Source organism: Bactrocera neohumeralis, chromosome 4, assembly GCF_024586455.1.
Source record: "Bactrocera neohumeralis isolate Rockhampton chromosome 4, APGP_CSIRO_Bneo_wtdbg2-racon-allhic-juicebox.fasta_v2, whole genome shotgun sequence".
NCBI lineage: Eukaryota > Metazoa > Arthropoda > Insecta > Diptera > Tephritidae > Bactrocera > Bactrocera neohumeralis.
The window spans coordinates 60784677-60811466 of NC_065921.1; the positions used below are offsets into that span (position 1 = coordinate 60784677).

The 26790-nt window shown below is 35.9% G+C and overlaps 1 pseudogene; it reads right to left on the reverse strand.

Annotated features, from left to right (window-relative positions):
• LOC126754595 (cubilin-like) overlaps positions 1 to 26790 on the reverse strand; it is a 295041-nt pseudogene that overhangs the window by 12531 nt on the left and 255720 nt on the right.

Genomic DNA, 26790 nt, shown 5'->3' on the forward strand with positions numbered 1-26790 from the left:
TGAATTATTTATCTTCATATTTTTAACCAGCCTAAAAATTAAAAACAATTAACTTTAACAAGTTGTCGGTTATGTTAAGTAAAATTTATTGCGTCACTTATTCCTTACCTCGGGTGGGGCGTGATAAGTGATAGGCACTGCTATTTTATTTCAAATATTTATTTTTATGTTTTCTTTTACCACTTACCACTGGTGGGGGGAAAAAATAAATAAAAATAATCTTTTCTGTGGAGATTGTATTTCAAATCTGATTTTATTTTTGTTGAGCAGCTCCTTTTATACAACATTCTTAACCTATGTTTTTAAATTAATTATCAGACCAACACATAACACATAATAAGTGCTTTGGTCTTATCTAAAAGTACACGTATTATTTTATCAGCAAATGCATTTGTTTACATTTGCTAATGTGCATCTATTGCATTTCTATTTGTTTGTTTATATAAGTATGTATGTGTGTGTGTGACTAAGGCACTTAAAGATTTATGATGAAGAATACAATAACCAGCATAAGGGTTGTTTTTCTGTATTGAATTCTTATCACATAGTTTTCTTTTATTTTGCAGCATTTTTGTATGCAGTCAACTGATAGTGGACTGTATATTATTGTTCAAGTAATTTGAACAGGTTAATATTTTGATTTTAGTAAGCATCACAATTCCCGCTAGTGGCATATTCGAAACGGTGTCATTCATTCACTGCTGGCAAATATTGGCTCACATTTCTTAACTCAGCAGAAATATAGTTCTGAGTTACAGTTTCTGACTCCAAGAATAGATTTTAAACCCACGTGTGTGTGTGAGGAATTTCACTGTATTTGTTTTTAATTTCTTTCGCGAACTTCATAGAAGTCACCGCCAGAACTTCTTGCCAGTAGCCACAACCAAAAAATCAAGCCGGTAACTTAAAAATCTGGTTTAAACTTTGTCAGATGATTAAAAAATGAAATACTTAGTGCCAGCCGACGCTATAGTTTACATACTTATGCCAGCGGCTGCAAATATTTCTGACAACGAGCAGCAGTTTTGCAAGCAGGCAGCAATTGTTCTTACAACAAACAACAGTAATGAACTAAAACTACCAATTACATAAGTGCAACTTATAGCTAGCCAAATATACAAATAAGCTTACAAGAAACTTTAGCAGCGAATACACTTCTTTCTCGAACAAAAGTAGTTAAAGCGTCTAGACTGTAAAGGAGACGAGCTACGAGAATTTCAAAACCGAGTGGAGTTGAACAAATTTAAATCGAGCAAAAGCAAATGGCCGATGCGTGAAGGGGTTAAATTTAGGAGTATCTATCAATTACTATGAAGTCATATTAATGAAAATCGAGAAAAAATATCTTTCTATATCCTAAACAGTTAATTTTTTTTCTTATGATTGTAAATAATTGATACAATACTTCTTATTTTTAATTAAAATATCAACGAAAATTCCATATATTTCTTTACCTCGCGAAAGTTTAAAAAGTTTAGTTACATCCTAACATGGCCTTTCCTTACTCGTTTTGGGTGAAACAAGTTTTTAGGATAAAGATAAAATGTAGATGTCGATCAGAAATTTGTACACTTCATTTTCTTCACAAAAAGGTTCTTATTCAAGACCGCCGATATCGGACTACTATAACACATGGCTGCATTACAAACAGCTCAAATAATCGAAATCAAGGACTTCTACGGAAAATTTTTTTGAACGAGTCAACATTACAACAATACAAATCCGAAGGAATTGTTCAGATCAGACTACATATACATATATGTATATCATATAATCTGATGGACCAATATGAAGATTTTGTAAGGAAAATTAAATATGTGAAGGGAAAATTTCGGTCTTAGAATTATCACTGTGTCAATTTTGGTATTTGAAGTAATAGACCCAAACTGTAAAATGATACGCAGATATTTAGGAACTCCGTACGAATGTGTTTTGATAGAGTTGCCACGTTTTCTTGCTTAAAACACATTATTTTATATGTCCCTGCTAACTGTAAATTTTATTAATGAAACTACTATAATCGCACAATTTATATTTAAAGTAGAAATAATCGAAAAATTTAGTAATTTAGGCACAATACTACCATGTAAGTCTATGCCCAATACTACTACTATCGCATTTCTATATATAACGAGGCATTTGCGATACTAAATACACATACATATGTAGAAACTTTCAGTCACTTGTGGAGGTAATAGTGTTTTCAAATTAAGGACAAAATGTCACATAAATTATAATTAAAATACTTAAGATGACAGTGGTGTAACACCCAATGCTGGCAGACAGGCGGACGAGCATCACTCTCAGTGGCACTAAAGAGTGTCATTTAAACCAACTACACGACCTCCATATATAGAAATTAATGTGGCATATGTATTTATGCATAGTGAGCTGTTGGCTATGCAGACTTGTGCAACAATTGATTTTAATTGCAAGCAACAACAAGAATTGTTGCGCCGACTGCTGAAAATAGCGTTTAATTTGAATTGTTACTAAATCCTTAAGCTTGCTCTCTGCTTGAATGCCATTCAATGCCTATGTCCCGTCCACCCTTCTATCTCTCTGTACTCTGAATTTGATTGGCCACAGTACTTCATCTGCTTTAGCTTAACTTAAGCGTTTTGTGGTTTAGATTGCTGTGGCATTGAGACAGGCTTTACTTGTGCACATCCATATAAATAGATCTGTCGCTTTGTAAAACGCTCGCTTGACTCTAACTTTAAAGGTTATCAAATAATCTTGCTACATTATTTAACTACGGTCTGAGACATACTTTTGGTTTCGACAGTGAATTTCTGCATTCAAGTCTGTATACTTTGGCAATTTCTGCTGCGTCGTCTTCTTTTGTTCTCGAATTTATTAAGAAATTGCATAATAAATTCCTGTCGAAAAGCGTAAAGTTATAAATAACAGTCACCATATTGCCACAAAGCGAAGATTTATTGAGATTTTAGAACTGCTGACGTATATCAATATTAGTGGCACAGGTCGTACCCCACAGCTGAATGCCATACATCCAAATCGGCTTTATGACCGCATTATATAAAAGCACTTTTTGTCTAGGCTTAGTTTAGAATTTTCATTTAAAAGCCAATTTAAATATGCAGCTCTAATGTTCATACATGTTATTTTACTAGAGATGTGTTTTCTCCACTTCCACTCCGTGATTCTAAAATGTGGCATTGGTTACGGCTCACTATAGCTGTGTCATGCGCAAAAGTTGAAGTTAATATATTATTAGCTGTTGGAAGATCTGCTGTATATATGATGTATAGTGTTGGGCCTAAAACACTGCCCTGGGGTACACCAGCCCTTATCTGTCGTTCATCAGATATAAAATCTCCCACTTTCACCATAAATTTTCTATTTTTTAAGTAAGACACCAATGTTTTATACAATTCTAAAGGTAGAATTTTTTTAATCTTATATAAAAGACCTTCGTGCCACACCTTATCAAAACATCTAGAAATATTGCTGAACAATACTCCCTGTGCTTAAATGCTTTCCTTATCTCGTTAGTAATTCTATTTACTTGCTCTATTTTGCCATGTTTCGCACGAAATCCGAATTGATGCATTGGTGTTTTGTTATTTACGTGGAGAAAAGGAGACATCTATGATAGTAATACTTTTTCAAATACTTTTGAAAGACAGGGTAGAAGACTGATTGGTCTGTATGAAGACGGCTGTGTTAAGTCTTTCCCAGGTTTATCTATCAAGATAATCTGCGACTTTTTCCTTGAAATTGGATAGTGTCCGAAACTAAGAATTGCATTGAAGAGCAAAGAGAGCACCTCTACAGCAATAATTGGTAACTCGATTAGCATTTTTGGGGAAAATTATCATGTTCCGGCGCCTTTTTTGGATTAAGTTCTTTGATGATACCAATAATTTCAGAAGGTGAAGTCTTAAGAGAGGCGAGCGACTCTTTAGCTGTGTTGGGTAAGATTGACAGACTAAAGTTGTTCTTTGGCAAAGTGGGTTGAAATACCTTTTCTAGGTGATTTGCAAAGCAATTAGCATTTTCCTCGTCACTTCTAGCCCAATTTCCACCCAAGTCTCGTATTATCATGTTGGAGTCAGTTGGTGGCTTCATGGACTTTCGGGCTTTCCAAAGGGAATTTTTCTTGTTTGAATTTGGACACAGCTTCTTTATATACATTTCGGTGTTCAATTCTTCCTCAAGCTATTTGACTTGAAGTGATGTGAAAGTATTTTGAAAATTATATTCTCCAGGTGCTTAAGTGAGAAAATGTATTACAAGACCAATGTATATGTGATTCAAAGTGTGCTTGTGGAAGATAAATGTTAACATAAAATAAGCATAGTGAAGAAATATACATAGCTTGTTAGAGATCCAAAAAAAGTATTCCAATTCATAAAAGAGCAATCTCAATGCAAACATGAGATTTTTCTCAGATATCCATATTAAAAAAATATGTTTTGTTTATAAATTTTTGACTCTATACTGTATTTGTAAAACATTCCTCTCTTGAAGTACCAATTTTTCGAAAATTCCATCCGTTCCTTACGAGTAAAAATTATAAAAATGTATAAGCTCTACCGTGTAAGGAAAGTTATGTACGATGATTGAAAATTGAGAATATTCTAACAAAAAATATGTTGTTACCAGTTTCATCAAAATATTCCACAGTTTTCGGTTTCTATATATTAGAGCTCTTAGTATTCGACTAATCGATTAACCGGACAGGATTCGAATAATAATATTCGGTTTACAGTATCCGGAGTCGCAAGTCGACGACTATTCGATTAACCGCTCATTTTGTAAAAAAACGTCAACGTATATAAATTTATGGAAACTTTATTTACGCGCACAATAGGCATTTTAACAAATTTAAAATAAATAAAAATCAAAGGCTGCTTGGATTTCAGACAATTTTCATTTATTCAAATACTCGCAGCAACTATTGGAATAATCGTAGTCGAATGACTAAATTAATCTGTTAGTATTCATACGAAAGGTTAAGACCCGGATATCCGAATAATCAGTTTTCAGGATATTCAAATAATTTTCAGAGAGCTACTATATGTACTGTATACATATTCATACTATTTTTTTAATATTTTAGTTAAAAAAAAATTTCATCCTCCACATACATATTTACAGTAATGGCAATACATTCGGCTTATTCAATATTACTCATACGCCCTGTTTTACGCAACATATTTATGTTTATTTATTCAGTACATTTTTGATTCGCTTTAACCAAGGAATCTACTTTCCATGCATTTTTTTTAAGTATTGAATTTGTATCATTGGAAACGGTATACCAGAGAACCAAGACTCCAAAGTTTCAAAATGTATTCACAAGTATTTTAAATACTAGGTTTACTTAAAAATATCTGCACTCAATCCAGTGGCTTAATCTGAAACTTTCGGTCTATGCATCTAGTTTAAAAGTCAATATTTAAATTAAATTGTACCGGATGAGCTTATATCTACTTTTGTAGCAAGTATTTTAACTCTAGGGAACTTGATTATTATGGGAAAACTGCAAACTTTAGTTTGTCTTAGCGGGATGTTTTTCTTTCATCCCACAGCTCATTTTTTAATTTCAGATTTTAACATTTTAATAAGTCCGACGTCTATAGAAAGCACGAAGGAAGTAATTCGTTGAGATAAAGAAAAATTAAATCAGGAACCAAAAGCAAAAATATCAAGATGTACGTATTGAAAATAATACTATATATATATACAATTTTTCAGATAATGCTTTGATTGGTCTTCGAGAATATGTGTAAATGGTCGAGGTCTTAATATGGTCAGAAATTGTTACATGACAGGAAATGTATGAGTATACCTGAGCCACATCCTATTGGCCGGGGGCTTTCATGATCAAAAGAAATTTAAAAGTTCTATCAATTTTTAATAAAAACATCACTCATCAGGATGGGTACCATTTTGCCGTAAAATATTAAACAAGCATGCAAAAACAACAAAATAAAGTGAAAAAAAGGTAACCAACAACACTAACACTACCTAGACAATGCACACTGGTCGATTTCATAGACCAAAAATAAAAAAATAAAAGTTTGAAATTTACCACTGTATATATCAAGGCTATTTCTTAAAACAGCAATAAAACTAACGGTAAATACGTTTTTGGTCTATCCCATTCGTAGCGGCTTCGAAAAGCAAGAGAAGTGAGACAATAGAAACAAACGGACTGTGCAATAAAAAATAGCTTAAAAATTAGCTCTTATAATAAACTAAATTGCGATATAAAATCGTGTTTAATCACCATAGATCGAAATGAGTATTGATAATAAAGGTATATGTTATATAACAAAGTAGTTTTTATGTAATAATATGTTGTTTTATTATTTTAAAATAATTGTTTTATAAGTACCCTTTTGAGTGGTATGTTTTTCCTTATACATCGATTTAAGGTATACAAAAAGTTGTGATCCCTGTCTCGCCCTTAGATGAAACAAATTTGCTTATATTAGATAAAGTTTTCTAAGTCTATGCTTTTGATTTCATTTCGGTTTTCATTTTATCATTTTCTCACTTTTATCAAATGTTTGTTTTATATCGTCACCTGAAATGCAAAATAACGTAACAACATTTTCAGAAATTTACAGTGGCATGAATGAAACACGAAATAAAATGAAACATGAGTGAAACAAAATTTTAATATTGGATAAAACTAGTTTATATTTGATCGGAGAACCAGAAAATGTTGACCATATGTTATATTATGTATGTAATTTTATGTAGTGAAGCGTAATCAATAGGACATTCAATTTCGAATATCATATCGGTGTAAACTTTTACGCCTATATCTTTTTGAATTTTGGTGTTTAGAAAATGTGTGAAGAAATATCACTTATCACCGAAGCATAATTAATTAAGCTTCAATATTTACTTATTAGAAGCTTAACTTTTAAAAAGTTTCAAAGGAAAAACAGTTATCCTGAGCCAATAAAGGTTGAGATAAGAAAATTATTGGACCACATTACGTCAGAAATGTAATTAATGAACGGAATGAGTCCTCTAAATACCTATTCTGCAATTCTGGTCAGAGCGAGTAAATAAAATCCCAAAATGATGAAGAGCACAAACAAATTTGGAAAAACTGCAGACCGACCTTTGTCCACCCGCTATTGCCGTCTTCTTCGAATTCAATTTCAAAAGGAATTAGTTTAATAAACCCTCAATGCAATAGATTTGTGCTAGTTCCTGCAAAGGAATTAACTTCAAAATATTTCTGGTATTATTCTCCTTCGTCAGTCCGTAAAATTTTAATTAACGCTCCTGATGTTATTCGCTATACACCAGTTTCAATTGTAGAGCTCTCATAAGAATCTGCTGAGTCAAGCAATAAGGACGTTAAGATGTATAGATTCCATCATACATGAAAGAACTAACGGATCGCTACAAATCAGGACTTGCTAAACCGATTGCATTTGAGCTTAGATCCTTTCATCACCAGTCATTGAAACTATCACGCAAAAGTAAATCAATTTTATTAAAATCAGTTTTTGATTTAGTTGAATAATATTTAAAAAAAATTCTTTTTTCCGTTATACAATTTTTTAATTTAATATAATTAATTAAAATTTGTTACCATCGGGGGGTGGCAGAGGGGGAAACGGGAGAGGGAGATTTTAAAAAGCTTTGAAAAAAGTTTCACTTTTATATATGCAGTGGAAGTATTTTTGGCCGCTGATTCCATACAAGACCGACCACTGTGCAATGGCGCAATTGTAGTCAGATACGACACTTGCCAAAGTCAACACAAACAATAATAAGCGAAATGGCACTTATAGAAACAATAAAAATGGCAATACATGCAGCACAAAGTAATTTATTTCGCAATTTGCACATACTCATGATCGAACGTCATGTTTATTCTCATCAACGCACACAAATTGTGGCAATTTCACGGCGTATACGTAACATTTTGCCGTCATTCGAATGTTAGATGACTTTATGTGGCAAAGGCGTTGTTCTATCAATTATTGTTGTTAATATGTGGATATGCACCACAGTAGTGATGCAAACACAGATGTTCCTATATAAAAGAAGCTACATATATGTACATATGAACACGCATTTACCAAAATTGTATTTATAAACAAGTTGTTCGAAAATGGTGAGACTTTTGTAGAGATTTCTATGTAAAGTAAAATATGTGATTGCCTAGTGTATTGAAAGTGTTTTTCCTCACCTCTTTGTGGAGCACTTATGACTATGGCTAATACAAAATATATATTCCATTCAATAATTCACTCACTTACGCATGCAACAACTCAATAATTTCTCTGCGGCAATGACTTTTACCCGTATCCAGTTAAAGTCATTGCGTTTCAACTTCGTAATGGCTGACCAGCGTTGCGGCAGGACCTACATCCATGCATTTTCAACTGCATTCCCATCTACATTTGCCTTTTGTCTTTGCAGGCATTGATGTGCCATTGCTGATTGTCTCGTCTACTACCGTTAACCCTTCGTTCATTTGCCTCTCCCTCTGTTGTGCTTTATTGTTGTTTTTGTGCTATATATGCTATTTTCTATTTACCATATGCCAAATGCCGTTTACCATATTCTGAAATTTAGTTTGACGCACAAACCTCGCTTGACGTGTGCCATGCTATGTATGTACATATGGGTGTATATATGTATATATATTCGTGCATGTGTATTTATGTGCTTCGGTAGACGTGCATAATTGAGCTGTATTGTTTGGCTGAGGAAATCTGCTTCTGTTTCACACTCGAACATACAGAAGTTTTCATATATGAATTCGTAAATAGTGTTAAGTAAAAAATAGTAAATTTTGATTTTCGTAATCGGCCTAAAAATATCTTTAAGGAAATTCCGTTAGTTCCACAGAATGGATAAGGCAGAAGAAAATGGGTCTGGTAGTGAACGAGGGCAAGACGAAATATCTCCTCTCATCAAACAAACAGTCGTCGCTCTCGCTACTTTGCTCCCACGTCACTGTTGACAGTCATAACTTCGAAGGCGTAGATAATTTCGATTATCTTGGAACCAGTATTAACAGCAATAACAATGTCAGCCTCGAAATCCGCGGAATAACCTTTGCCAACAGATGCCACTTGCAACTATGTAGACAATTGAGAAGTAAAGCCCTCTCTCGATGAATAACAACAATACTCTATAAGTCACTCATTATTCCCGTCCTGCTATATGGTGCAGAGCCATGGATGATAACAATAGTTGATGAATTGGTTTTCAAGGGATCTTCTTTATTCAATTTCGAAACTTCAAATTCCATTCATCCACAGATTTATTCTAGACCTCTTTTCAATCCTTTTTCAGAGTAAACAACATTACGTTCCTTTGAAACGTCTCAATATAGTGCACTAAAAAAATATTGCTCAACAACTGCCCGCATTTTTATCAAAAACCGGACGGTTAACTCGATATTATGACCTGAAACTGTTTGAAGTATATTTCATATTGTAGCAACCGCAATAATATTATGGAGTTAACGTTTTTTGTCGAATATGAATATAAATAAGCCGATGATAACACTCATCAGAATTTGCAGTAACCTTAGTTATACTTCGCAAAAACTCGTATCGCTTTTCAATGAGTGTCCATGAGACCAGTCTGCCGGCATATCTATACGGAAACTATCATATCATAAGATCACAAATATCACTTCTGTTGGTAACAATCAATATAATCCTTTCTATCTCTTTCCATTTTTTTAGATTTTCCCGTTCATAATATAAAATCTATCGGATTTGGTTGTTTAGAACATTTTGATATACAAAATACATATCGTCACCAGAAATGCAAAATTACGTATCATCAAAAAATTCGAAATTGAGTGTCTTATTGATTATGATTCACTACTTCAAATTGCATTCATAATATTACATATGTCCAACATGTTTAGGTTCTGCCCTCAGATATAAACCAGTTTTAACCAATATTAAATTTTTTTGTTCACTCATGTTCCATTTTATTTCGTTTTTTATTCATGCCACTGTAAAATTCCGAAAATGTTGTTACGTTATTTTGCATTTCAGGTGACGAAATGTAATCTTGTTCCATAAATAAAGAAGTTAATACTTACCAATAATGCTAAACAGAAATTTGCCCAGCCCACAAGATGTGTCAATAAGTGGCGAATGCACATCGCGACCATCGTAAACGGCAAGCCAATCCTAAGGGCAGTGCTCCTTGCCGGAACCAATTGGTCGTATTGAACAAGACATGACGTTCTCACACCTGCAAAGCAAAAGAAAAATGGAAAAGAAGAAGCGATAAGAAAAAGAGTAAAAGTAAGCTTAGAAGTGAAGTTGGCAAAAAGTTTGGATCCATAAGTACATATAATATACATATACCAACCAAGGTGGGCGGGTTACTGGCACATAAAATATGCATTTACTATTGACGAAGAGAGTGCGGCAGTTACGCTCTCACCACTTTGGGAAATTGGCGTAAAATAGTGGTTGTGGGTACAATAAGGATAAAGCGTGTTTAAAGGCTATTATATTTATAAATATTGAATTCTGATAATGGTATTAAAGAGTTGTAACTGAACACTAACATTAGAAAAACAGAAGGCAGCTTAGGCTTTGTTAAGAGGCGTCAATCCCTGTCTAAGCAGACTCTGAGGAATATAATCTTCAATGAAATACTTGTCACCTTTTTGTTTAAAATTCTGAGTCAAAATAATGTAGTATATGATAACTTCAAAAATTTTCCCACCTATTTACCAAGTTTTGAATCATAAAAATTATTCATATAAGTACTAGTAGATATAAAAATTCTAAAATTCAATCAAAAATTCTGAAGCGAAATATCAGTTTTTTTAACTCAGTAGGCTTTATGTTTCCTCAAATTTCTGATTTAGCGTTATAAAAAATCATTCTCACAAAGAAAAGTAAAGACATTAACGGATATAAATACACAAATATTTTGTGTGTAAAGAGTTCAAAAAAACATGCCATCGCTGAGTAAAATCTTCACAAAATCCAAATAGATAAAACAGTGAAAGAATATGGTACATAAATAATTAATTTAAACGTATACACATTAATTGCATACAAGTATATTAGGGTGTCCGTTATTTACCAAGTTGGCTATTTCCACTTGGGTATCGTCAAAATCGTTTCTTTTTGACCTAAAAACAATTTTGGAAACAAAGAAACAATTTTTCGATGCCGTTTAACCCTGCCTAAATAAGGATACTTTTCCCATTTAATTAACATGGGAGAAATCCTATTTAGCAAATAATTCTTATTTCGTACATTATACATACTCTTTAACTTACCAACAATGCTCAATTCTGCTTCTATTATGATCCCTTTAGACGGAGGAATTTTCATTCATTCATTTCATATTGGCGCAAAAAATTTATTACATAACCTTTGGAAGGGTCAAAATTTATTTGTATTGATTATTCTAATTATTTGCTTAAACTACTTACTAATTAATTTTTATTCTGAATTTCATTTAAAGTTTCTTGTTTTTTTGCTTCTGGAAGTCACACAGTGATTCTATGAAGGAATTATAGTTCAAATTGAAGTACGGTAATATGGTTATTACTCGTACCAACACAAAATAAATAAAAGAAGAAAGTCGTTAAAGTGAATAAAAAACAACAAACTAATTTTTTACTTATTGTATATTCTGGTTGTTGTGGTTCTTTTGACAGCAATATTCCATTTTTGGTACAATTCTTAATTCACGTTATAATATTGAATTTTTAATTGTTAAGTTGATATGACTAGTGCAATGAATAGAAAGTGTAAAAATTGATTTGGTATCCAGCTAAAAAATATCTTTCTAACCTCGAGAGCTCCAATCTATTGAAAATTAAGAACTTTCATCATGAGTTTAGTAAAATATTTAAGAAAACGAATGTTTTTATTGGAGAATCTTACGGATGATATAAATGGTAATAAATTACCTACTAATAAACAAGTTTTAAGGTTACTATTTTATTATACTAAAAATATCAAAACAACAGTGTACGATGGATGTAAAATAGCTTTTGAAAAGTTAAAAAAAATTTTGGATATTTGCTGGTATTTTTATATTAGATGACAAACGATGTATTAAAAAATTAGAAAAATTGCATGAAGAATACAGAAATCTACATAAGAATGCAGGTGTGTCATCAAACCAACAAAAAGTTTTCAACCAAATTAGAAGGTTTATTTAACATAGCTCACGGTAGAGTTTTTGATAATCGATCAACGATCAGAAAGACAATTTCATTTGAATTTTTCGGGCAATCAAGGAGGAAATGTAATTGAATTATCTGGTAATATCAATAAAATATTAGTCAATTAATAAATGAAACGTTTATAAAATACTTGAATTTATATATATGGTATTTCAGAGAAACAGGATGATGATCGCCCTACTGAAGTCCATCGAAGTGTTAACCTCTGAAAACATCGAAGCAGCATCGTGTAATGTAGAACACCAGTTAAATGATTCTGAATTATCAAGAGACAATTCAGGTATTAGACTTGAACTCAATCATTACCTTGATTTATCTATTGAGTGTATTAGTTTAACAATAAAACATAATTGATTTTCTTTCAGAAAACCATTTGCCGTTGAGTTTGACAAGCGCGGGTGGAGCAACGTCTAGTGGGGAAGCATTAACTTTTTCTTCACCCCTAAGTCAACGATCAGAATTTGAACTAGGTGGAAGATATTATAATCGGAAGGATATGAGAGGAACTATTAATATTATGACAGAGAGCGTTGTCTCTTATAGAAATTCTATCCGTATTATATCTGCAATATCTGAAGCATTAGAATTTGATACCAATAATCTAATTTTGAATAAGACATCATTTAATGAACAGCGAAAAAAAACTTTAGAAATTAAAAAATTATTTGGTGACGTCCAGCTTACTCCAGTTGTTCTTCATTGGGATGGTAAGCTTATACCAGATACTGTTTCGTGTAAGCAAGTTGATCGCGTACCTATTTTAATTAGTAATAATGGGGCTGAAAAACTCTTGAGCGTACCTGCTTTACTTAACGGAAAAGGAAAAACTCAAGCTGAAAAAATTTATAGTGTTCTTAATAATTTGAACTTAACCGAATCTATCAAGGCACTGTTTTGCGATACAACCGCTTCTAATCTAGGTTGCAATAATGGAGCGTAGTATTATTACTACTACTACTACTGGACCAAACGTCCCTTTGTTTGAAAAGTTTCAGACTTCTTGGAATACAATAGATAAAAATAAATTCAAAGATGGATTAGAGGGAAATAAAATTCATAAAAAATTTATTAACCAAGTTGACGAAATTGATCGAAACATCAAAAATTTATTAGATACGGTTTTACCCCGCGACGATTACAAAGAACTTCTTGAATTGTCCCAAGTATTTTTTGGTACTGTCGATCATCAAAGTATTAATTTTTATAAACCTGGAGCTTTCCATTACGCTCGCTGGATGTCGAAAGCCCTTTCTTCTTCTTAATTGGCGTAGACACCGCTTACGCGATTATAGCCGAGTTAACAACAGCGCGCCAGTCGTTTCTTCTTTTCGCTACGTGGCGCCAATTGGATATTCCAAGCGAAGCCAGGTCCTTCTCCACTTGGTCCTTCCAACGGAGTGGAGGTCTTCCTCTTCCTCTGCTTCCCCCGGCGGGTACTGCGTCGAATACTTTCAGAGCTGGAGTGTTTTCATCCATCCGGACAACATGACCTAGCCAGCGTAGCCGCTGTCTTTTAATTCGCTGAACTATGTCAATGTCGTCGTATATCTCGTACAGCTCATCGTTCCATCGAACGCGCAAAGGACCATAAATCTTTCGCAGAATTTTTCTCTCGAAAACTCGTAACGTCGACTCATCGGTTGCTGTCATCGCCCAAGCCTCTGCACCATATAGCAGGACGGGAATTATGAGGGACTTATAGAGTTTAGTTTTTGTTCGTCGAGAGAGGACTTTACTTTTCAATTGCCTACTCAGTCCGAAGTAGCACCTGTTGGCAAGAGCAATCCTGCGTTGGATTTCCAGGCTGACATTGTTCGTGGTGTTAATACTGGTTCCTAAGTAGACGAAATTATCTACAACTTCAAAGTTATGACTGTCAACAGTGACGTGAGAGCCAAGTCGCGAGTGCGACGACTGTTTGTTTGATGACAGGAGATATTTCGTTTTGCCCTCGTTCACTGCCAGACCCATTTTCTGTGCTTCCTTGTCCAGCCTGGAGAAAGCAGAACTAACGGCGCGGGTGTTGAGGCCGATGATATCAATATCGTCGGCATACGCCAGCAGCTGTACACTCTTATAGAAGATGGTACCTTCTCTGTTTAGTTCTGCAGCTCGAACTATTTTCTCCAGAAGCAGGTTGAAGAAGTCACACGATAGGGAGTCGCCTTGTCTGAAACCTCGTTTGGTATCGAACGGCTCGGAGAGGTCCTTCCCGATCCTGACGGAGCTTTTCGTGTTGCTCAGCGTCAACTTACACAGCCGTATTAGTTTTGCGGGGATACCAAATTCAGACATCGCGGCATAAAGGCAGCTCCTTTTCGTGCTGTCGAAAGCAGCTTTGAAATCGACAAAGAGGTGGTGTGTGTCGATTCTCCTTTCACGGGTCTTTTCCAAGATTTGGCGCATGGTGAATATCTGGTCGGTTGTTGATTTTCCAGGTCTGAAGCCACACTGATAAGGTCCAATCAGTTTGTTGACGGTGGGCTTTAATCTTTCACACAATACGCTCGATAGAACCTTATATGCGATGTTCAGGAGGCTAATCCCACGGTAGTTGGCGCAGATTGTGGGGTCTCCTTTTTTATGGATTGGGCATAGCATACTTAAATTCCAATCGTTGGGCATGCTTTCGTCCGACCATATTTTACAAAGAAGCTGATGCATGCACCCTATTAGTTCTTCGCCGCCGTGTTTGAATAGCTCGGCCGGTAGTCCGTCGGCCCCTGCCGCTTTGTTGTTTTTGAGGCGGGCAATTGCTATTCGAACTTCTTCATGGTCGGGTAATGGAACGTCTGCTCCATCGTCATCGATTGGGGAATCGGGTTCTTCTTCTCCTGGTGTTGTGCGTTCACTGCCATTCAGCAGGCTGGAGAAGTGTTCCCTCCATAATTTAAGTATGCTCTGGGCATCAGTGACTAGATCACCTTTGGGGGTTCTACAAGAGTATGCTCCGGTCTTGAAACCTTCTGTAAGCCACCGCATTTTTTCGTAGAATTTTCGAGCATTACCCCTGTCGGCCAGCTTATCAAGCTCTTCGTACTCACGCATTTCGGCCTCTTTCTTCTTCTGTCTGCAAATGCGTCTCGCTTCCCTCTTCAACTCTCGGTATCTATCCCATCCCGCACGTGTAGTGGTCGATCGTAACGTTGCGTGGTAGGCAGCCTGTTTTCTCTCCGCTGCGACACGGCACTCCTCGTCGTACCAGCTGTTCTTTTGCACTTTCCGAAAACCAATGGTTTCGGTTGCAGCTGTACGTAAGCAGTTTGAAATGCCGTCCCACAGTTCCCTTATACCGAGTTGTTGACGAGTGCTCTCAGAGAGCAGGAGTGCAAGCCGAGTAGAAAATCGTTCGGCTGTCTGTTGTGATTGCAGCTTCTCGACGTCGAACCTTCCATGTGTTTGTTGACGTGCGTTTTTTGCTGCACAGAGGCGGGTGCGTATCTTGGCTGCAACAAGATAGTGATCCGAGTCGATGTTAGGACCTCGGAGCGTACGCACGTCTAGAACACTGGAGACGTGTCTTCCGTCTATCACAACATGATCGATCTGGTTGGTGGCTTTTCGATCCGGAGACTGCCAGGTAGCTTGATATATCTTCTTGTGCTGGAATCTAGTACCACAGATAACCATATTTCGGGCCCCGGCGAAGTCGATCAGCCTCAACCCATTTGGGGATGTTTCGTCGTGGAGGCTGAATTTACCGACCGTAGTGCCAAATATACCTTCTTTGCCCACCCTGGCGTTAAAGTCGCCAAGCACGATTTTGACATCGTGGCGGGGGCAGCTCTCATAAGCGCGCTCCAAGCGCTCACATCGTCCTTCTCTTCCGTCGAAGCGTGGGCGCAAATCAGCGATATGTTGAAGAATCTCGCTTTGATGCGGATTGTGGCTAGACGTTCATTCACCGGAGTGAATGATAGTACTCGGCGACGGAGTCTCTCTCCCACCACGAATCCAACACCAAACTTGCGCTCCTTTATATGGCCACTGTAGTAAATGTCACAAGGACCTACTCTTCTCTGTCCTTGTCCCGTCCATCGCATTTCTTGGACGGCGGTGATGTCAGCCTTTATTTTCGCGAGGACATCAACCAGCTGGGCAGCGGCACCTTCCCAATTAAGGGTCCGGACATTCCAGGTGCATGCCCTTATCTCGTAGTCCTTATTTCGTTTGCCATGGTCGTTATCAAAAGGGGGGTTTCTCTTCCGAGGCTGTCGCTTTCTTTTCATTGGGGGTGTTTTTTACGTGGCGGGTCCCAAACCCAGCGCACAACCCTAAGCAGGGGATGTTTCGCCTTCTCACATTAGCTCGCCTTCGAACGGATGTTCTTAGGCTACCCAGAGGATACTTGGTCAAAGACCGGAAGTTGTGAGCTGCTTGAGCCATGTGTAAAAGAATCGTTTCTGGCCACTCCCAAGTGAATGGCGATCAGAGAACTTTCCTCACTTGCGTGAACTTCTACACATGACTCCATCCTCCCTTTACTCATTAAAAATTTACGTTTTTCGAAATGCTTTTGAACTATCACCAGAAGAAGAAAAAAGTTTATTGAACGTTTGTTTATTCGTGGTATTTATATATGTGAGATTTTGGTATACTGCACCTCTTGCTACAGCGGCTCCGAACCAAGATTTGCAATTTTTTAAAGCTGTTTATGCTTATAGAACTAGTGATAAGTGTTTATCTGAAGCTGTCTTGAAAAAAATTAAAAACCATTTATGTTACTTGAACCCAGAAGTGGTGGCACTCTCATTTCGTGATAAAAATATATCAGTCCCTATCAAACGCAAAATGGTCAAAGCCTTGACCTTGGATCCCGCTTATGAATTTGGTTGTCCCAAAAAGTATTTTATAAACAATGATAGTGATATAAAAAATTTACAAACTAAAGAAATTGATTACTTTGTAAATTCTAATACTTTGAACTTTTTTAAGAGATTTGATATTAATACGAGCTTTTTGGAACTTGACGTGCAGACTTGGCATGAAAATGATGACTATTTAAAAGGATTAAGGATTGCTAAGTATATTAAAGTTGTTAATGATGTAGCAGAGGAAGCTGTACAATTGACTCAAGAATACATAAATGTGTTAGCTGAAGATGAGAATCAAAAACAGTATCTTCTCCAAGTGATAAAAAGTATAAAAATGCCTGACGAAAAATATAAAAGTTCAATAAATAAAATACAATCAATAAAAATTTGTGTGCTAAAATTTACATTTATAACATGTATGATTATTGAAAGTTTAAAATAAAAGATCTTACACGAAATTCAGAATAACAAGTAAGGAAGGGCTAAGTTCGGGTGTCACCGAACATTTTATACTCTCGCATGGTAAAGTGATAATCGAGATTTCATAATACGTCATTTACATATTTTTCAAATACCGTATTTTTGTAAAGTTTTATTCCACTATCATCATTGGTTCCTAATGTTTATACTCGTATTATACAGAGAAGGCATCAGATGGAATTCAAAATAGCTTTATATTGGAAGAAGGCGTGGTTGTGAACCGATTTCACCCATATTTCGTAGATGTCATCAGGGTGTTAAGAAAATATTATATACCGAATTTCATTGAAATCGGTCTAGTAGCTCCTGAGATATGGTGTTTGGTCCATAAGTGGGCGGCGCCACACCCATTTTCAATTTTTAAAAAAAGGCTGGGTGCAGCTTCCTTCTGCCACTTCTTCCGTAAAATTTAGTGTTTCTGACGTTTTTTGTTAGTCGGTTAACGCACTTTTAGTGATTTTGAACATAACCTTTGTATGGGAGGTGGGCGTGGTTATTATCCGATTTCTTCCATTTTTGAACTGTATATGGAAATGCCTGAAGAAAACGACCTTGTAGACTTTGGTTGACATAGCTATAGTAGTTTCCGAGATATGTACAAAAAACTTAGTAGGGGGCGGGGCCACGCCCACTTTTTGAAGAAATTACGTCCAAATATGCCCCTCCCTAATGCGATCCTTTGTGCCAAATTTCACTTCAATATCTTTTTTTATGGCTTAGTTATGACACTTTATAGGTTTTCGGTTTCCGCCATTTTGTGGGCGTGGCAACTGCCCGATTTTGCCCATCTTCGAACTTAACCTTCTTATGGAGCCAAGGAATACGTGTACCAAGTTTCATCATGATATCTCAATTTTTACTCAAGTTACAGCTTGCACGGACGGACAGACGGACGGACGGACAGACAGACATCCGGATTTCGACTCTACTCGTCGCCCTGATCACTTTGGTATATATAACCCTATATCTGACTCTTTTAGTTTTAGGACTTACAAACAACCGTTATGTGAACAAAACTATAATACTCTCGTTAGCAACATTGTTGCGAGAGTATAAAAATTAATTAGTTAGTAGTTTAAGCAAAATAATTAGAATAATCAATACAAATAAATTTTAACCCTTCCAAAGGTTATGTAATAAATTTTTTGCGCCAATATGAAAATTCCTCCGTCAAAAGGGATCATAATAGAAGCAGAATTGAGCATTGTTGGTAAGTTAAAGAGTATGTATAATGTACGAAATAAGAATTATTTGCTAAATAGGATTTCTCCCATGTTAATTAAATGGGAAAAGTATCCTTATTTAGGCAGGGTTAAACGGCATCGAAAAAATTTGTCTTTGTTTCCAAAATTGTTTTTAGGTCAAAAAGAAACGATTTTGACGATACCTAAGTGGAAATAGCCAACTTGGTAAATAACGGTTACCCTAAAGTATATATCCACAAGCCATTTAGGATTTTCCTACTGTTATTCCTGCCATGCCAGATATTTTCATTTCCTCATCTGCATTAGTTATTAGAGCATCCTTATTTTATTTCCTATTTTCATTGAACTTGTATTGGAAGAAACAAATAGCGGACTTTATGATTAATTAACAACGGGAAAAACATAATTTCAGCCATTTTAAATCATAATGATTGGGACAGCGGACGTTTAAAACACGAATTGGCGGTGCAAAGGTACTGTAGTAGCGACAGGGTAACGGAAATGGCTAGCGGAAAATGGTGGTATATCAGAGGGCGAATTCAAATGCAAAAATTAATGAGTTGAAAATTAATATTATATAACGGGTGACCCTAGTAGAGGCACTTTTTCAATATCCTTTTTTTGGCAGATTACGTTTGAGTCATGCCAAGCTCAATCATGTTCTTTTTGTTCAGTATTGTTTGGCATTTCATCATAGAAATACTTACGCCTACAAAGCATTTACAAATCGTTGAACATAATTACGAAAATTCACGATCTTTAAAGAATATGGGTATGTAAATAAGCCACATCGAGAGATTCAAGAGCTACCATTCCATCCAGAAAAAGCAACGGTTTGATGTGATTTTTGGAGCGGTGGAATCATCTGTCCATATTTCTTCAAAAATGATGCTATGTAGTGAGAACGTAGCCGTCAATGGCCACAGTTATCGCCTGAAATTGAAGCTCATGATCTCGGCGACATTTGATTTGAACAAGACGGTGTCACTTCCTACAGATCGCAACAATCAAAGGATTTTTTGAGAGAACACTTCGGTGATCAGATAATTTAAAGTTTTGGCCATTACACTTCTCAATTACAATTTTTTCAGCGTTTTTTCTTTAAAAAGTAGGTAACCTTGAAATTGATCACAGTTTATAAAGAGTATGCATTAATATAACGGAGTATGTTGTGATGAATGATGAGAAAGGAAAATGTATATATGTATGTATATCTGTTGCTGGTTGTAAAAATTATTGGCCTAGTCGGGGATGTTGGTAATCAAAATCCAAAATTATCGATATAGTCAGAGCGAAATTAGAGCCAATATTTGTGTACGTAAAAGATAAAATCCTCGCACTCACTGTAGAGTATGTCCAATATTTTTTATTAAAAAAAATTTAAGTACCACGTTTTGATCGATATTATAAATATTTTGACACTTTGTAACCATATATTCAGAAAAACGAAAAATGTGGTTTAAAGTAAAAATAATTCAATATTTGCGATACTTTTTCCTAAAATATGAAAAAACTCAGAATTTGGATTAAGATCCACAATCTATATATTGGCAGACTTCAAATTGAAATGAAAAGTAAAAAATAAACGATATTTAGTGTTTTTTCTATTTTCTCCATTGATACGATGAGAGTCTATTGAGACACAAAGGTTTTCGATTGAATTTTGAGATTTTAATTTAGATGAAATATTATTTTCAAAACTGTCCAGTGAGAATTTCATGACATTTTATAAATTGGAAGTGAGGTTATTTCGTTTTAAGTGTCAGTATGTTTGTGTTATCGGTGCGAAATGACCTTTGAACAAAGAGCCAACTTTAAATTTTATTTTAAAATTGGTAAAACTTTTACCGAAACGTTTCAATTGATGAATCAAGTTTACGGCGATGATTGCCTATCCCGTAGCAGAGTGCATGAATGGTTTCAACGTTTTCAAAGTGGCCGTGAGGGCATAAATGACCCCGAATAGCGCGAAGATGAAAGTTGGCGTTTGTTGCACGATAATGCTCTTCGTCTCATCGACCTACGCTTGTGTCCGATTATTTCACCAAAAATCACATTTTAACCATTAACCACTCCCTGTATTCACCTGATATGGCACTGTGCGACTTCTTCCTTTTCGAAAAAATGCAATGCTCATGAAAGGAAAGCGTTATGCAGACGTATAGGCCATTCAAAAGGCTTGCTCGTTCGACATGCTTTTGGAACGAGCAAAAAGCTGTATTGAAGCAGAAGGAGACTATGTTGAATAAAATAAATTGATTTTGCCGAAAAAACCATTTGTTCTGTTTTTTTCAAGACCTGTTTACATTGGAACGTACCTTGTATATGTATGTACTAATATCATGCAAATTTGTCCTGAATTTTCCTGAATTAGGTTAAACTAAAATTTCATATTTTAAAGTAGAAAGAGAGAAACTTTCAATGCAGTTAAAAGTCAAATTCAGGCCTTTATTTTGGAAAATTGAAAATGTAAGAGGTGGCAATACCATTTTTACATATGTACTCCCGAATAGCGCTGGTTTGGTATCCGTGCTGAGTTTTCGGACTATGTGTATGCCTTAAAGTCATATATTTAACCAACATTTTCGTTAAGCACTAATTTGGCAACTCTAATTGTATTTGTAATATTTTATTATCTTTGGTGACTCAGATACTCTTGCCAAACTCATACTTAAACCCAGACTGCCCTACTTTTTCAAGGAACTAATCAGGCAGCTGAGAAATATTTTTTTAGAATTTTTTTAAATCAGGTCTCTCTATTGTTTTAATAAGGAGAGGTGACGACTCTATTATTGTGCATGTCCGTAAATACGTATGCCTTCCGTATGCCAAAGCGCTCTCATCAATTATGCCTTCCCAAAAAGTTGGTGAGAACTTTGCCATATCAACGGCGGCATCAATAACAACTACAACAGCAACAACAATAAAGAAAACTAGCTGAAATAGCACGTTGTGCATGTGCCCCGGTGTGTGTGTGCTGCCACACAGTTTTGAAAATTTATAATGATTGCTGCGGGAACTTTTTGTTATCATAGGGCATTGATCGGACAGCGCGTTTTCCGTTGGGGAAATAAACGATCACAAATAACTTTCACGCTGATTATTTTTTTATATAATACAAGTATATTTCTGGTTTCTCGCGACTTCCCTTTCTTGCTTTGGTCTTATGCAAATTCATCATGGAAAAGAAAAACTTTTTAGGGGCGTTAATTATACCGAATTTTGTGTTAATGTGAAATTAATTTTCGGTTAATTTATGGAAATAATTTATGGGTGTTTTTGTATTGAAAGAAACATGGTGTAAGAAATTTTGAATTCTAAATTTCAGAAATGTGTATGAATATTACACCGAGGCAAATATACGGCGATTGTGAGTTGGGCAAATCTTGTTTAGGCCCTAGGATACCATACAAATGAGAAAATAGATATTATGAAGCCTTACTACTTTATTTACTTTAGCATATAGCATTCAAAAAAACAGGAAAAAAGGTGTATAGCCTTCTTTTAAATCCATTCATTTGACCCAACAATGCTTCAATTTCCTTATCTCGTCTCGGAAGTTCGAAAGCCGATTTTTTATGCAATTTGGCTTCAAACCGGCCCAAAAAGGCGGAAAAATTATGCTGTGACCGTTTATTCCTTCTCACGATAATCATGTACATTACGCCTTTGGAGTCATAGAGAACGGTTTCTACCATGCTTCCGACCGGAAATAGAGCCTTCGCTTTTTTCAAATTCCTTGGAGTGAAGTGAACTCTTTTGAACGTTTTTTTTCTGGTATGTTTTACTGGATGTTCACCAAGCGATCCAAAAGACTACTATGTAAGCTGCACGCACACCTTCAAACTATTTCCGCCAATACGGATTTTGGGTCTTGTGTTGTAGTCATTTGCGGCGTACTTGGCAAGGGCTCGATTGCCTAAAACAAGATTGAGCCTCCTTCCGGCATGGTTATTAAAGACAGATATCAAGATACTTCAAGCAATTTTCTAGTACCTTAGGTTCTCTAAAAAACCAACATATAGCTGACAAATTACAATGCCAAAAGCTAACAGAAGAATGTTTTAAGATGACGAACGTCAAATTTCCTAATTAAGTTCTTTAAGAAATCTTACCTATAATCTGTCCCTTTTTTCAATAAAGTGCTAAAATGTTAATGACTTCTCTTTGCTGCTGAACTGCGTATTTTATAATTGTTGCTTTAAGAAGAATTGCATTCTCAGAACACCTAAATAACCTGCGTTCAATGCGAGTGCAAGAAAAAATTTTGAAATTATACCCGTTATTTTTTAAATTTTCAAAGCGAGTTAATGAGAACTCTTTTGAAAGTTAAACCCAACAACTAACGTGATTTAGCCCGTTAAAACTGTCTTACACAACTTCTACGTAAGTGAATTGACCTTCATATTCCACCTGAAGGACTGAAATAATATATTATTTTATCAAGGCTGGAAGCCTTAAAAATATTCCGTTTGAAGATACTGCCACCTGAAATTTCAATTTAAGATTAGTTTTGAAAATTGCACAGACCAAATAAAAAACTCAAAGAAACCTAAATTATTAAAAAAATATTTATTTTATAGCCCTTTTATATCTCTTTCGATACATGAAAATAAATAAATAAATTTGTAAAATTTCCAACAAATACAGAAAAATACGAGCATTTGTGTGAATGTTTATGGTAATAAAAGGGGAAGTGAATAAATGTGAAAAACAATAAAAGCGGCGGGTTTAGAAAAGTGATGAAAAAAGTAACTTATTTAAAATATATACGTCCAGGATACGAAAAATACCCCAAAGAAGCATAACCCAAAATAACTGTAAACAGCGACGCTACGAAGATATTTGCATACCGGCCACGCGTTTGGTTTATTTTAATTGGCGCACGTTCCACAATTTGCTACGAAAGGAGCAGAGAAAATAATGAAAAAATTGAATGAATCAAAGACTGACTTTGTCTCGCTGAAGTTAAAAGAGTCGTTGTGCTACTATGAAAGTGATATTTTTTAGAGGATTTTTCGGAATTTTAGTGCACGAATACCTCACAATTCTTTTCAAATTACCATGCTTGCTTACAGTGAGAATAGATCGTGTATAAATGAATGTAAAACAAAACAAGTAAGGAAGGGCTAAGTTCGGGTGTCACCGAACATTTTATACTCTCGCATGATAAAGTGATAATCGAGATTTCATTATACGTAATTTACATTTTTTAAATACCGTATTTTTGTGAAGTTTTATTCCGCTATCATCATTGGTTCCTAATGTATATACTCTTATTATTCAGAAAAGGCATCAGATGGAATTCAAAATAGCGTTATATTGGAAAAAGGCGTGGTTGTGAACCGATTTCACCCATATTTCATACATGTCATGGGTGTTAAGAAAATATTATATACCGAATTTCATTGAAAGCGGTTTAGTAGTTCCTGAGATATGGTTTATGGTCCATAAGTGGGCGAGGCCACGCCCATTTTCAATTTTTAAAAAAAGCCTGTGTGCAGCTTGCTTCTGCCATTTCTTCCGTAAAATTTAGTGTTTCTCACGTTTTTTGTTAGTCGGTTAACGCACTTTTAGCGATTTTCAACATAACCTTTGTATGGGAGGTGGGCCAGGTTATTATCCGATTTCTTCCGTTTTTAAACTGTATATGGAAATGCCTGAAGGAAACGACTCTGTAGAGGTTGGTTGACATAGCTATAGTAGTTTCCGAGATATGTATAAAAAACTTAGTAGGGGGCGGGGCCACGCCCACTTTTCCAAAACAATTACGTCCAAATATGCCCCTCCCTAATGCGATCCTTTGTGCCAAATTTCACTTTAATATATTTATTTATGGCTTAGTTATGACACTTTATAGGTTTTCGGTTTCCGCCATTTTGTGGGCGTGGCAGTTGGCCGATTTTGCCCATCTTCGAACTTAACCTTCTTATGGAGCCAAGAAATACGTGTACCAAGTTTCATCATGATATCTCAATTTTTACTCAAGTTACAGCTTGCACGGACTTACGGACGGACAGACGGACGGACAGACGGACGGACAGACGGACGGACAGACGGACGAACAGACGGACGGACGGACAGACAGACATCCGGATTTCAACTCTACTCGTCACCCTGATCACTTTGGTATATATGTATAACCCTATATCTGACTCTTTTAGTTTTAGGACATACAAACAACCGTTATGTGAACAAAACTATAATACTCTCCTTAGCAACATTGTTGCGAGAGTATAAAAATGACTTTTTTCTAAACTTTCTTATTGTTGGCAGCTCACTGTCATTAAAAAGAATAAAGCAATTAAGCATTTCTTGCATTATTATTAATTGTTATATGATCGTATGTGTGTGCCCGTCTGAAAAATCTCAGATTAACGCGATTTTTTTTTATACTCTCGCAACAAAGTTGCTAAGGAGAGTATTTTAGTTTTGTTCACATAACGGTTGTTTAAAAGTCCGAAAACTAAAAGAGTCAAATATAGGGTTATATATACCAAAGTTATCAGGGTGACGAGTAGAGTTGAAATCCGGATGTCTGTCTGTCCGTCCGTCCGTCTGTCCGTCCGTGCAGGCTGTAACTTGAGTAAAATTTGAGATATCATGAAAAATGGCGAAAACCGAAAACCTATAAAGTGTCATATCTAAGCCATAAATAAAGATATTAAAGTGAAATTTGGCACAAAGGATTGCATTAGGGAGGGGCATATTTGGACGTAATTTTGTTGGAAAAGTGGGCGTGGCCCCGCCCCCTGCTAAGTTTTTTGTACATATATCGCTAACTACTATAGCTATGTCAACCAAACTCTATAGAGTCGTTTCCTTCAGGCATTTCCATATACAGTTCAAAAATGGAAGAGGAAGACACCCCGATAACATGTACGAAATATGGTCAAATCGGTTCACAACCACGCCTTCTTCCAATATAACGCTATTTTGAATTCCATCTGATGCCTTCTCTGTATAATACATATATACATTAGGAGCCAATGATGATAGCGGAACAAAACTTTACACAAATACGGTATTGGAAAACAAGTAAGGAAGGGCTAAGTTCGGGTGTCACCGAACATTTTATACTCTCGCATGGTAAAGTGAGCTTCTTTGTAAAATATGGTCGGACGAAAGCATGCCCAACGATTGGAATTTAAGTGTGCTATGCCCAATCCATAAAAAAGGAGACCCCACAATTTGCGCCAACTACCGTGGGATTAGCCTCCTCAACATCGCATATAAGGTTCTATCGAGCGTATTGTGTGAAAGATTAAAGCCCACCGTCAACAAACTGATTGGACCTTATCAGTGTGGCTTTAGACCTGGAAAATCAACAACCGACCAGATATTCACCATGCGCCAAATCTTGGAAAAGACCCGTGAAAGGAGAATCGACACACACCACCTCTTCGTCGATTTCAAAGCTGCTTTCGACAGCACGAAAAGGAACTGCCTCTATGCCGCGATGTCTGAATTTGGTATCCCCGCAAAACTAATACGGCTGTGTAAACTGACGTTGAGCAACACGAAAAGCTCCGTCAGAATCGGGAAGGACCTCTCCGAGCCGTTCGATACCAAACGAGGTTTCAGACAAGGCGATTCCCTATCGTGTGACTTTTTCAACCTGCTTCTGGAGAAAATAGTTCGAGCTGCAGAACTTAGTAGAGAAGGTACCATCTTTTATAAGAGTGTACAGCTGCTGACGTATGCTGATGATATTGGTATCATCGGCCTTAACACCCGCGCCGTTAGTTCTGCTTTCTCCAGACTAGACAAGGAAGCAAAACAAATGGGTCTGGCAGTGAACGAGGGCAAGACGAAATATCTCCTGTCATCAAACAAACAGTCGTCGCATTCGCGACTTGGCTCTCACGTCACTGTTGACAGTCATAACTTTGAAGTTGTAGATAATTTCGTCTATTTAGGAACCAGTATTAACACCACCAACAATGTCAGCCTGGAAATCCAACGCAGGATTGCTCTTGCCAACAGGTGCTACTTCGGACTGAGTAGGCAATTGAAAAGTAAAGTCCTCTCTCGACGAACAAAAGCTAAACTCTATAAGTCGCTCATAATTCCCGTCCTGCTATATGGTGCAGAG